This window comes from Aphelocoma coerulescens, chromosome 1 (genome assembly GCF_041296385.1).
Source record: "Aphelocoma coerulescens isolate FSJ_1873_10779 chromosome 1, UR_Acoe_1.0, whole genome shotgun sequence".
Lineage (NCBI taxonomy): Eukaryota > Metazoa > Chordata > Aves > Passeriformes > Corvidae > Aphelocoma > Aphelocoma coerulescens.
In genome coordinates, this window is record NC_091013.1 from 2,927,355 (window position 1) to 2,940,740 (window position 13,386).

Below are 13,386 nucleotides of genomic sequence, written 5' to 3' on the forward strand. Positions count from 1 at the left end.
TTTCAGGAATGGAAAATTGATCTGGCAGGCTGATAGAAACTGCAGACTCTGTGTGTCAGCAGGAGATGGTGGGAGAAAAAGCAGGAAGGTAGGAAAAACCCTTTTCTCATTCTTCAGATAACTACTCTGAGAAATAATTTGACAATTGCTCATTGTTCTAATGAACCCCTGCTCTTGATTATGATAAATACTAAATTACACGATAATTCTCCTCTGCTTTCATTGACAAAGTTGTCTGTATTGACAAGACACAATGAGGTTATTTTTTTAAATGGCAAGCAAAAAGCAGAGGATTTCCTGCAATGCTGCAAAGTGTTCTGAGCTGGAGAGGCTGGTGCAGGGATGGTTGTGATGAAGCACTGCAGAACACAGTTGATTAGAGCATTGAATTAACGATGCTCTCGTGCAGGCTCTCATCGTGCCATTCGTTCCCTCAGCCTCCCGTTTCACCCTTTCAATCTGCACATTAATTGTTTTCTTGTCCAGAAGTGTTTTGGGGTTGTTTTTTTATTTTTTTTTTTCCTGAGAATTCAGCACAAATGCCAGCACTTGGCTTTCACCAGGAAACAAGCCCCAGTGTTCTGCTCCAGAGAGTCACAAAAAATCCTGTGCATGGTGGCTTCCTCAGGTCAGCCTCCAACAGTCTCTACAGATTAGAGGGATGTGGGATAATCCAGACCAGCTGTACAAACCTATGATCTTCAGTGTTTATTTGCCTCTGAAATGCCATCACTGCTGCTGCAGCAGCAGCAATCAGGCCAGGGACTTCTCTTCCTGAAGGCACAGTTGAATCTGAAGACCCAACACAGGTCAAAAGCTATGAAGTGAAATTAAGTCAAGACTGAGGCTGTTCCTGTGGGCCTGTGATGGGTTGTGGAACCATATCCAAGGGTTTGTTGAAGCATCTCTCTCCCCACCCAAACTGTCTGTAACCTCCTTTAGCCGTGGGGCACTGAGGATCAGGCCTCAAAGCCAACTGGCAAAGTTCATATTTACATTTGTGCCAGCATCCCAAACCCATAAAATCCCAGAATTATTTGGGTTGGAAGGGATCTTAAGATCATCCAGAGTGAGACAGGGACACCTTCCACTATTCCAGCCTGCTCCAAGCCCTGTCCAGCCTGGCCCTGGACACTTCCAGGGATCCAGAGGCAGCCACAGCATCTCTGGACAACCTGTTCCTTAGTTTTAGGATGAGTCAGGGGCTTCCTGTGGCTGAGAGGTTTTCCTGAGGGCTTGGATGTCCCCAGAGATGTCAGAGTCTGAAGCTGAGCTCCCTCAGCGTGGACATGGCCAGAAAGGATAGGTAGGTCGCTGGCAGTCAGGATTAATAAGAGGCTCCCTGGCTTAAATATTTGAGCCTTCACTGTCTGCACTCACACACAGAGTTATTAGTGCAGATGCTTTTAAAAAACTCCTTAAATCTCTGTGGAATCCTAATTTACTCCTGTGAATTGCAAGCTATGTGTGCAAATGTGAAGGGTTTTCTGACTGCAAGGCAGGCTCTGCCCTTGGATACACTCTGGTATTTTCCTACCAGAGCAAGTCAAGAAAGTAAATACTTCTTGGAAGTAAATAATTTCCAGCTGAAGATTGGTGGGTATTGTGGATATAGACTTCCAGCTACCATTAATGTCTAACCTGAGGTTGTAACTGGCAAATAGCAGCAGAATGGGCCTTTGCCTTGTGGCTATTTTTTAATTCAAAGCTCTCTTGAGTAATACTCCAGAAAAAAAACTTCTCTGAGCAGCCCTTGGCACTTATGTTAAAGCTTCTTGTGCAACCTCTGGCATAAACTGGGGCTTCTGCAGTCAGGGCTGTGGAGAGCCCTTGCACTCATGAAGATTTTTAAGGGGCGTTCAAGGCCAGGCTGGGTGGGGCTCCAGTGGAAGGTTCCCTACCCATGGCAGGGGTTGGAACAGGATGATATTTAAGGTCCTTTCCAATCCAAACCATTCTGTGATTCTATAATTCTATGATTTTACTGGGCACTGTGTGACTCTGAGGGTAGAAGTTGCCTGTTTTTTGAAGAACTTGAAAATCTCCCCCCTTTGTTTTTTGTCCTGTGTCTGAGGACAGGATGTTCTGCTGGCCATATGTAGGAGCTCGTGAATAGACTGCAAAAATGCACTTGAAGGAGCTTTTCAAATGGCAGCAAGGTGTGTTTCCTCAGCTGCCAAATTCCTATGGCCCTGGGTGATGTTCTGTGAGGCAGATCATGGGTGAGGAGTTAATTGAGGAGGAGGTGATGAGTTAAATGAGGAGCTGAAGGTGCTCTGAGCCTCCTTATGGACAGGATCCACACCTGCCATACTAAGGACAGGAAAATTCCAGTCTCTCCACCAGAATTTTGATCACAGAGCTTTTCCTCCTCCAGAACCTGCATGGACAGGACTGATGCCATTGATGTCCTGCTGAGTGTGGGGCTGGGATGGGCTGGTGTGGGATGTCCTTTTGGCAGAGACTCCACGACACAGTCATGAGGCTCTGTCAGAAGGCTCCAGCTTCCACCAGCCAGTGTCCTTGGGCATCATTAAAAATTGCAGTGCTGTGTGGAAAAACTGGATTCAATAACCTCCAATTGTTCAATACTTCTATTCCAGCTATTAATAAAACATAAAAATTGTATTTTCAACATCAGCAGCATTCTAGCAAAGCATCTGGAGAAAACCTCCAAAAGCCAAGCAAGTAAAAGCCAAAAAAAAAAAAAAATCTTCCAGAAAGTCAGGTGGAAATGAGATTAAAACTTTTCCCTTGGGTTTGCTGTTTGGGAAATTTGGGATTTGTGAAGAAACATCACATTCTTTCTGCACAAGCAATATATAAATATTAATACTTAATATATTGGAATATTGTTTTCTAGTATCGAACTGCCTCCACCAGTAAAAATTGTACATCCACACAAATGTAACACATTAACCTGAACCTTACATATTTTTAAAAACTGCCCCTGCTTAATTGTCCCAATTAAAAAGTAACATCCTGGAGCAAGCAGGTGATGGAAGCACTGAACAGAGGTGCAAAGCTTTTAACAGCAATAAAAATCAAAGAAATTATAAAATAGAAATGTGATCTTTACAATGTGTCAAGCACTGCTGCTGCAGACATCATTTCATTTATTTGGGAGAGTGTTAATAGGAATTATTTTACTTCTTACTTTTATAGAAGGATATAAACAAATCCTGAATAGAACTGTTTGTATATGTAAAAACATAATGAGAAGATCATGACAAACACAGTAATCCTACACCAACGGTGTCCAGAGCTCCTGAGAGGTGAAAGAAAGAACATAAAGCTTATACCTCAACCTATGGTGAAATATTTGAATATATCCCTTGTGATGGGTATTTTATGAAAATACAAATGAAATTCTGTTTCTCTTACACAGTTTGAATGAGAGATCTTACTTCCAAAGTACCATGCTTCAACAAAATGACTACAAAACAAGGCTCCAAACACATGCTTGTGAAAAACAAGTCTTTTCTGCAGTGAAATTATCTATCTTGGGAAGCTCAAACTGAACGTGGTGCAAATGCACTGGCAGAAATTCCACGAGGAATTGTGTCTTTTACGGAGCTGATCGAGGCTGTGGTTGTGGGGCTTTCGGTCGGTGTTGCTATAATTAATTCTTTCCTTACTTGCTTATGAGGCAAAATCGTTTGGTAATGATCTGATGGCATTGCTGTGACGCTGCAGGAGCACTGCCTTACGTAAGGAAATCAATAGCTTCAAGTATTGCAAATGGTTTGGTAGCTGCCCTGAAGAGTTGGCTTCTGTTACTCCTCCTTTTCCCACAGGAAAGTAATGAGTTCCTGAGCTTGTACTTACAGTTCAGGCCTTTATTCCCATATTCCCTGGGAGACAGGCCTGGAAATGGGAGGCCCAGCATTAAAAAATCCAGGTCTCCGTTTCCACAAAGGCTTAACTCATTAGTTCACTCAACAAGTGGAGTTAGGGCAAAATGTGGATTTACATGAGAAAGAATTTGTTATTCTCAGCAAGGAATTTGCCTGGAGTCCCTGCACAGAATCACAGGATGCTTTGGGTTAAAAGGCACCTTAAGGATCATCCCATGCCAACCCCCTGCCATGGACACCTTCCACTAGAGCCTTACCCAGGAATGCCCACCCTGGGCATCCCGGGAATCAGTAAAAAACCCAATTAACTCCCATACTTGACTAGGACTCACCTATGTGGTTGTCTCTTCCACAGTTATTTCAAACAGAGAATTTAAAAGCAAGAAGGAAGCCAGGCAAAGCAGGAAACCAGTCCTGGTGTGACTTGATAGATTTCTGATAGTTAAAGGATGGCCCAGAGAGGCTGGGGATTTGGATTCCAAACCAGTAATTCTCTGTGTACCTGCAGTTTACTGCCTATCAGCACCGAGGCAAGATGGAATAAATTTTGTTTGCTTCATGAAAAACGAACATCCTGACACAGTGAACAGCCCAAAAGTGGCTAAACCAGCTCTGTCTTCCCCAGTGAATAGTATTAATTATGCTGCTTGCTTTCCTAAACTATTTTTTTTCCCAGTCTGAAGTGATAAGTGCATATGTAACTGCTAGAACGAGATCGGTATAGGCACTCTGAGCCAGTGATTCACAACCCATCAGAGCAGGAAATGTATGCTGGCTGCATTATCACTAACCCGAACACTTTTTCTCCCTTCCCTTTTTGTATTTATTTAAACTGGTCACCAACTGTCTGAGGAGAAGAGGGCTCGATCAGGAGGTGTTTTTGCAGTGAGCTGATCACGCCTGACCGGCACAAACTCCACCTGTGCGACTGTGCCCCTCAGCAGTGGGATGGCTCCCTGAGCTACGAGTGCAATTCCATCCAAGTGCTATTTCTCCACGAGTTTTCTGCTGGCAAACGAGCCGAGGCTACGCATTTCTCACAATTTCTGCAGGGCTCCTCTCACGGGAGCTGTGCGTGTGAACGGTCCTGCTGGGGGATGCAGTTACCTGTAACAACTTACAGAGAACCGCTGCAAAACAGTCCTAAAAAACATCCTCGAGCGAGCTCGTGGGAAAGATGTAATTTTTTTAATGTCTTTGCTCCCAGCTCCCGCATTCCTTTGGCTCAGGAAAGTTTAGTAGCCCTGGGTGAGTCTTCCTCTAGCTCCTGGCACCCGGCGGGGAGCGGCTCGGGGGGGAATTTAACAGCGGGGACACCGGTGGGGACTCCCCCCGGTCCTCCCAGCGCAGAATCCCCAATTCAAAGCCCCCGAGCCGCGCTCTCCTCGCGCTCTCCCCGCGCATCCCGCGCTCCCCCTCCGCCCCGCCGCTGTCCGCGGTGCTGAAGCGGGGCCGGACCGGTCCGGCAGCCGAAGGCAGAGCCCCTCGGGGCTGTCGGAGAGGTCGAGGAGCGGGGGGAAAAGGGATGCACCCTAAGCATCCCAAGCAGCCATGAGGAGCAAACCCCGAGGCAGCTTCCCGGAGAAGATGCTCCGGCCACGGCCACTCGGGAGTCCCTGGCTCCCCGAAACTGCGGCCCCTTCCCCACCGCGGTCCCCCGGCCCTTCGCTGCCCGCTTTTACCACGAGAGGAAAGTTTTGTCCGTGGTATCTTTCTCCCCACCTCTGGCACCGGACCTGGCCTGGAAGGGACGGCGAGGACCGGGGGGAATAGAAGAGGGGGGGAGTGATCTCCTACTTATTTATTTATTTATTTAGCTCTTTCCTCCCTCAGGTCGCCATGGTGATACCGAGCTCACTCTCCCTCCGAACAAGAGGAGACGGGCACCCCTCCGTGAACACCCCCGTCCCCTCGCCACCCGTGTCCCTCGGGGGAAGCTGTCCCCTCCCTGACCGCGCCGCCCCCTCATCCCGGCTCCGGCTCCTCTCCGCCCGGCCCCGGCTACCTCCAGAGCTACCCCGGCTCCCCTCAGCCTCTCCCCGGCTGCCCGCAGCGACCCCAGCTCCCCGCAGCGCATCCTCCCCGCGCTGCCCTCCCAGCGGAGAAGTGAGACGGGAGCAGCCAAAACAGCATCGCCCCCCCCGCTCCTTGCCTCCTCCCCGCTTTGAAGTTCTTCCCAGCTCCGGCACCGCCGCTGGAGCGCCGCTGGGGGAGGGGGCGGCCGGGCGGGACGCCGTCCCCGGTGTCCCCCGCCCGCGGTGCCCGGTGCCGAGCCCCGGAGCCGGGGGCGGCCGGAGCAGCCCCGGCCCCGTCGCGGCGGCGGCGCTTTGCCCGAGGGCGTGGGGATGCGGCTCCCACGCGGGAGGTTTCCGCGACGGCGGCTGGAAACGGGGACCTCGGGGCCGCCTGCCCGCCCCACCGTGTCCCCCTCGGCCGCGCTGTCGCCCCTTGCCCAGCGGGAAGCGGCCGCGGCTGCTCGCCCCCGGGTTACATAAGTAACGCGCCCCGAATCTCTCGGCACCACCGCCGTGGCTGCCCGGGGGGGGGGCTGGAGGAAGGGCGTTTTTTGGGGCAGGGGCGAGATGGAGAAACGCGGCGGCAGCGAGCCGCGAGGGCACAGGCACCAAACCCGCGAGCCCCGATCCATCAGCTGCGCAGCGTCCCCTCGGGTACGGCAGCCCCGCTTACCTGGCCGCTGCTGTCACTCCATGCCGGCTCCCCGCGGGACGGGACGGGGCAGGGCGGCTCTGCCCGGCGCTGCGCCGGCTGCGGGGCTCGGGCTCCGTGCGCGCGTCTGAGCGCCGCTCGCTGTCACACGGCCCCGAGGATGCTGTCGGGCGTCTCCATTCCCCACGCCCGCTCGCCCACCTCCCGCCAGCCGCGCACCCCCGGGGGGCAGCGGCACCCGCCGGCCGCGGGGCTCCGCCGGAGCGGGGGGCGAGCGGGCGGCCGCGCCGGTGCGCGGCTGTGTGCGGTGCGTGCGGGCTGTGCGCGGCCGTGCGCGGCCGTGCGCGGGTCCGAGCGAGGCGGGCGGGGGAGGCGCGGCCCCGCGGAGCGGCCGCGGGCGGGCGGGCGCGGGGGCTGCACCGGGGGCTGCGCTGGCCCGGCGGGCGCGGAGCGGAGCGCGGAGCGCAGCGCGGGTGGCGGCAGCGCCCTCTGCGGGCGGCGCGGGGCGGCGGGGGCGGCGCGCTCCTTCCGCGGGGGCGGCCCCGCTCCGCCTGCGCCGCCCCCGCTGGAAGGGAGCGCTGCGCTCCCGCGGGGATGGGGCTGCGGAGCGCGGGGGAGCGCGGAGACCCGGCGCTGTCCCTCCCGCCGGGATGCGGCCGCCGGCTGCGGCTGCCGCGGGAGCGTCCCGCCCACCCCGGCGGCGTCCGCCCCGCGCAGGGATCACGGAATCATGGAGCGGTTTGGGTTGGAAGGGACCTTAAATATCAATTAGTGCCGGCCCCCCGGCCGTGGGCAGGGACACCTTCCACTAGCCCGGGTTGCTCCGAGCTCCATCCAGCCTGGCCTTGGGCACTGCCAGGGATCCAGGGGCAGCCACAGCTTCTGTGGGCACCCTGTGCCGGGGCCTGCCCACCCTCCCAGCAAAGAGAACCACACCCCGGGGGTATCCGGGGAACACCTGGGTTTGTGTCCCGCAGTTCTCTGGTGCATAATCAGGGCTGATCTCGCACCATGAACAAATCTCCACCCCCTTTGGGGCACTTCCCAGCACCTTTCCCTTCCTCCTCGCTCATGGAGTCTTTGGCATTGCTTTTCTACTCTCAGGCTCGGCTGAAATTGGCCAACAGATCCCCTATTCCTGGGTGGAACAGCTGCCAGGCGAACAGGCAGGTGCACACCTTCAGACATCAACAGATACTTTACTTCATCCTCCTTTGCTGAGAAAACCTGGCTGAAAAGTGGAGCCCAGAAGTCCTTTCCAGACATCATCATAATCATCCTTTCCAGACCACTCCACCTGCTGAAAAGGTGAAATTCACCTTTTGTATGTGCACTGTGATAAATTACCCATATTCCAAACTTTTGCCCCTGGTCAGTGGGAAACAGAATGGGATTGTGGATTTTCAGGTAACATAAATAATGACAATTTGCACTTTCAAAAGTCCTATCACTTTCTCTGTAATTTTTTTTCTTAGATTAGGAGCAAGCTCAGCTCCACACCCCACCTGTGCTCTCTGACCATGGATCATCAATGATCTAATTTTTTTCTCCTTCTGAGACAAAAGTAATACTTTAAACCAGCACCACTTTAACTTGTAAAATCTCCTTATTTGCATTTCCTTTCTCACCTCACCCTTTCTTCACACCTTCCTACATTTCCTAAGGTACTTTCTGGGAATTTTTTTTTTTTTTCTTCTCTCTGAAATTTCATCTGAGCCCGTGCAATTGTGTGGTGAATGTATTATTATATCATGTTAGACTAAAAAATGGCTGTGTTCTTGTGCCTTAAGCTTTTCCCATAAAAGGGAACCTCGCTGAAAAGAGCAACATGAGGCCTCTTCTTCCTGGGAGATTTGCACAACTCTTAATTTCTTCCTGCAAACTGCTGTTCTTTAAATCTCTTCCCTTGTGCTAGGACCAAATCTCCTGGAACAGGAGCTGTTCTCCAAGCTGAAGCTGCTTTTCTAGAGCCTGCTCTACTTGTTCCTCATTTTTCGTGCTTTCATTTGCCAACAGAGCGGGAAAACTGGGCACATTCAAAATGGAGAAAGGGTTTATGTGAAAGGAGGATATCTAGGAACTTATCCTTTCTGCCTTCACAGTCCTGACACAACGTGACGTGTTACGGGCCCTTTTAACTCTATTAATTGTTAAATATTTCAGGAGAAGCAGCATATGAGTGGTTAGGTTGAGCTTGGAGCCATAACAGCATCATTTAATTGCACAAACCCTCGTGCTTTCCAAATGGCACTACTTCTCTTGGGGCACAAAAACTGAAATGGCTCTGGAACAGGTGCACAAATAATTCTTTTATACTTTGCCTCCTGTCCCCCTCCGATCTATTTGTCTCAGTTGCAGCTCGCTCAGTGTCAGCTCCGTGAACCTCCCTGCAGAGCCTCTCAGAGTGGATTAACACTCATGCCAAGACACACTGAAAAGATCCCTGCTGCTTCCTTAAGGTCCCAGGCAAATGCCTGACTGGTGGGCTGCTGGGATTTCCTTTCCCTTTCCATTTCAGTCGAAGGCCAAGGCAGAACTTGAACTGGCAGTGCCTGAATCTGCTCGTTCAGGGTGATTCCAGTTAATGGGCTCTGACTCCGTTCCCTCCCAGCTCCCTTTGGGCACACAGTCCCAGAAATGACTTCCCCAGACTTGTGCCGTGCCTGAGGGAACAGTTTATGTCAGGAAGCAAAGTTTGTATCAGCGTGAGGATTTTGGAATTGGTTTTGGATGGTTAAACAATAGGGAAAGCAGAGGAATGGGTTGGTAAGAGGTGGAGGGGATGGGTACATCCTACTTTAAATGCTTAACTTTGGGTTTTACTTTAGGAGCCTGCTCTGCTCAGGCCATTGAGGACAGGATCCCACAGAAGTCAGTGCACCTAAAAGAAACTTCAGTTCTGATGTGCCCTCTGGAGGGTTTTACTCCTGGGGGTTGTGCAGAGGGATTTTATGGAGACAAACTGCCTAAACCAGGATCTGGTACATCCTTAACCCCTCCAGTTTTCATTTTGCCAAAGCAACAGGGCATTTATACAAGGAGAAATCACTTGCACCACATCTCTAGGAGTGATTTTTGGGGATGTTTGGCGCTGGTGTTTCAGTGAACCCACAGCTCCCAGTACAAAATGGGAATGCAGGTGGTATTCCCATGGCCTTATCCTAGATGTTTGTGCAGATTCATGTTAGTGTGATTGAATTCAGGATCACTGAGGTTGGAAAAGAGCTCGAAAATAATCAAATCCAAGCTGTGACTGATCCTCACCTTGTCACCCAGGCCAGAGCCCTGAGTGCCAAATCCAGGTATTCCTTGGACACCTTCAGGGATGGGGACTCCAAACCTCCCTGGGCAAATGCAATCCCACACATAAAAACCAGCATTTGAAGTCTGAGGAAATTGAGCCAGAGGCATTGGTTCTTTCTTCAGGAATTTTGACTTTCCTTTTGTACATCCCTCCTTACCTCTGAAAGGGATAAGTAATTAAAAAGGGCTTAAAAAGTAGGAGTTACTACTACTGCTAGTAAATAGTAGGTGAAAAGTAGTTAAATCCAAAACGTGTCTGCAGAAGAATTTTGGCCTCAGAATAGTGTTTTGTATGTAAACTCTGAGTTTAATTACTTTAAAGAGTCTGAGTTTTTTATCCTGTCTCAAAGGATCACTGTTTATCTGCAAGACAAGAATTCTCCAACGTTCTCAAAATTACAGGAGTTGCCTGGAGATATCAAAATCACTCCTGAGCACATCAAAAATCATCTGTTTTTATGACTAACATGCACATTTGACAGTCCTGGAGCTGGCTGATCCTGACCTGTGACTCTTTAGGTACCACCATAAACCAAAACCTCATGAAAATTGGAAGTTGGACTCGATCTTGGAGGTCCTTTCCATCCTAAAGGGTTCTGTAATTCTGTGATCAGGCCTGGGGGTGTTTTGATATGCAAAGGGAACAAATCATCTGGCAGCATGGGAGAAGCCTTGCCTAGAGCTCCTTTGCTCCTCCTCTTGTTATGACACTTTCCCTGCCTGGCCTAAGAAGTGTAAGTCTAGCTATTGCCTCAGCCCATATGGCAACCCTGAGAGGTTTTTTTTTTGCACAGCAGCACGGAAAGATGTGGTTGGAAATGTCTGCTTAAAGATCAGCTGAAACAGTTTTGGTTCACACAAGCTGATAATATTGTCAAAGGGTCAACATTTGCTAATCCGAGGGGAATTTTAAATCCTCGGGAGGTTTTGTGGCGAGCTGGAGCTGGGGAGATTTTGCAGAGCAAGCCATTAGGAACTGAAGGGAAGATGAGGAGAGACCAGTGGGTGGAAGCTGTCTGGTTTTGTTTTCTGGCAGGAAGAATACCAGAGGGAACTCTCTTTCCCAGCCTACCACCCCCATTTTTTTTTTTTTCCCTTATTTGCACATTGAGGCCTGAATTTTTGGTGTCTGACATTTCCATGGTGCAATCTGGTAAACCTAGCCCAGATGTTTGGAAAAGCTGCCTGATATTTAAGGTTGCTTTCCTCTGCAAAAGCTCCTATTTCACTTGCTAACCTTCCCATTTCTGGATGCCAGGCCAGGGAGTGGCTATAAGTATGGAGTTAGGTGTCACAGCTGCCTAAATTTATTATGGAGAGGTTGGCAGTAACCTTCTCCCCTTTGCCCTTTCTCTCTCTCCTGTATTTTGCAAGGTAAGGTCTGTCTTTCCTGATATTTTTGGATAGAATCTGACACAACAAAGCAACTTTCCAGCCTGCAATTGAGTACTTTGGTAACAGAGGAACAAAACAATACAAATAAGTCAACCTAAAGCTATTGATCTTCATGGAGCATTACAAAAGCTGCTTATGTAAAGCTGTTTTGCAGCCAGAGACTCAATGGCAAGCCTGGAATTTTGCTGCATGCAGGAGGAAAATCTCCCCATCTTTCTGCCAATAATATCCCATTTGCTGTGCAAACCATCTTCCCTGATAATGGAGCTTCGTGTTTTCTCAGAATTCCTCTTCCTTTGCAAACTGCAGGGCAGGTACCAACCATGTGAAGCTTTTCTGTTCCCTCACATTAAATTTAATCAAATGAGGCCTGTTTTTTTAATCCCCTTCTTCTCCTCTTGTGAGTAATCATTTCAACTCTTTAAATCCCAAGTGGCTCCCTTCAGCTCTCTTCTTCGGCTGCGATTTCCTAATCAATTATGAAATTTAATTTTCAACCAGTAAATTTTTGTTATGTGGGCCAGGTTAAACACTGAATTTGTGGTCTTATGTTTCTATGTTATAAAGCAGTCACAGAATCACAGAATCACCGAATACTTGGGGTTGGAGGGGACCTCTGGAGATCCAGTCCAATCCCCAAAGACCCCAGTCTAGTCCATCACTGCCTCTTCGTCACTGCATCTGCTCTTTCCTCTCTGTTTCCTCTTCCTCCTATTTCTATTTCAGCCTCCCATTCCCTGAAAATTCATTCATAAAACTTCTCAGCTCAGTTGTGCTGTTCTGGATTGGGAATACAGGCCTGGAAACAACATGCAGGGTGATGGGATCATGTCTGCACTGGGCTGTACAGTTCCTTCCTTCCAGAAATATCTGTGATTTCTGTTTACCATAAACCCAGTCTGATTATTTGTGGTTTTTTTTCCTTGTTGTTTGAGTGTTGTGGATTTTTTTGTTTGTTTTTTAAAATTCCTGCTACAACTCCTGAATAATTATTCACTTCTCTGATGCTTAGAAATTCCCTTTGACATAGCACTCTGCTTATTTATTTCAATTTTTTTTTCCTGTAGTGATTTTTCCACTAATTTAAAACCATTATTACCTCCTTTTCTCCCTCTCCTTCATCTGAGCTGATATATCTACAGTGAACCACTTCCTCCCCTCTTCACCTCTATTTTCCTAAACTGGACCAATCCTTGCTATTTTCCCCTTGTGCCACGACCTTTCCATATTATCCTGCTGGTCCTCCTCTGCTCCATATCAGTTCAAATTCATCTCCCTGGTGCAGAAGGGACCAGGATTGTGACAGTATCCCTGCAAAGGGCTCATCAGTGTCATGTACAACAGAAACAATATTGCCCTTTCCCCAAGGGAACCATCCCAGCCGATGAGATGTAGGATCACATTTACTTCTTTACAGTTGCATTGCACTCATGGCTCTGTTCTCCCCTGGCTCAGGGAGATAAAGTCAATTCCTTCTCTTCCCTTGTCAGTCTGATCCTGTTCATAACTGAGGGCAGGAATTTCTGTTTCATTCCTGACTCTGCACTTTGTACCATGAAGTTCCATGCCATACCTATTACTCGACTCCAGTTTTCAAGGTCATGCATTGGGATAGTCCCAATCTTCCTGTTACCCCAATTTGGGTAATGGACACATTTCACAGCCACTGTCATACTCTGAAATATAAAATGGTTTGGCCACATGCCCCCTTCTCTTTTAACTGAGTTATTGTTTAAACTGGAGAAAGGAGAAAACTGACTGCAGAGGCAAAAGCCAAAAAAAATGTGAGGAGTCTCCTTGCCCCAGTCCAAAGTAAGGTATTGAAAATCATAGAATCATAGATTGGGTTAAAGATCATCCAGTTCCAGGATGGGACAGGTCCTTCCACTGTCCCAGGCTGCTCCAAGCCCCAATGTCCAGCCTGGCCTTGGGCACTGCCAGGGATCCAGGGGCAGCCCCAGCTGCTCTGGGCACCCTGTGCCAGGGCCTGCCCACCCTGCCAGGGAACAATTCCTGCCCAATCTCCCATCCAGCCCTGCCCTCTGGCACTGGGAAGCCATTCCCTGGCTCCTGGCCCTCCAGCCCTTGGCAATTGTCTCTCTCCAGCTTTCCTGCAGCTCCTTCAGGCCCTGCAAGGCCACCCTGAGCTCACCCCAAAGCTTCT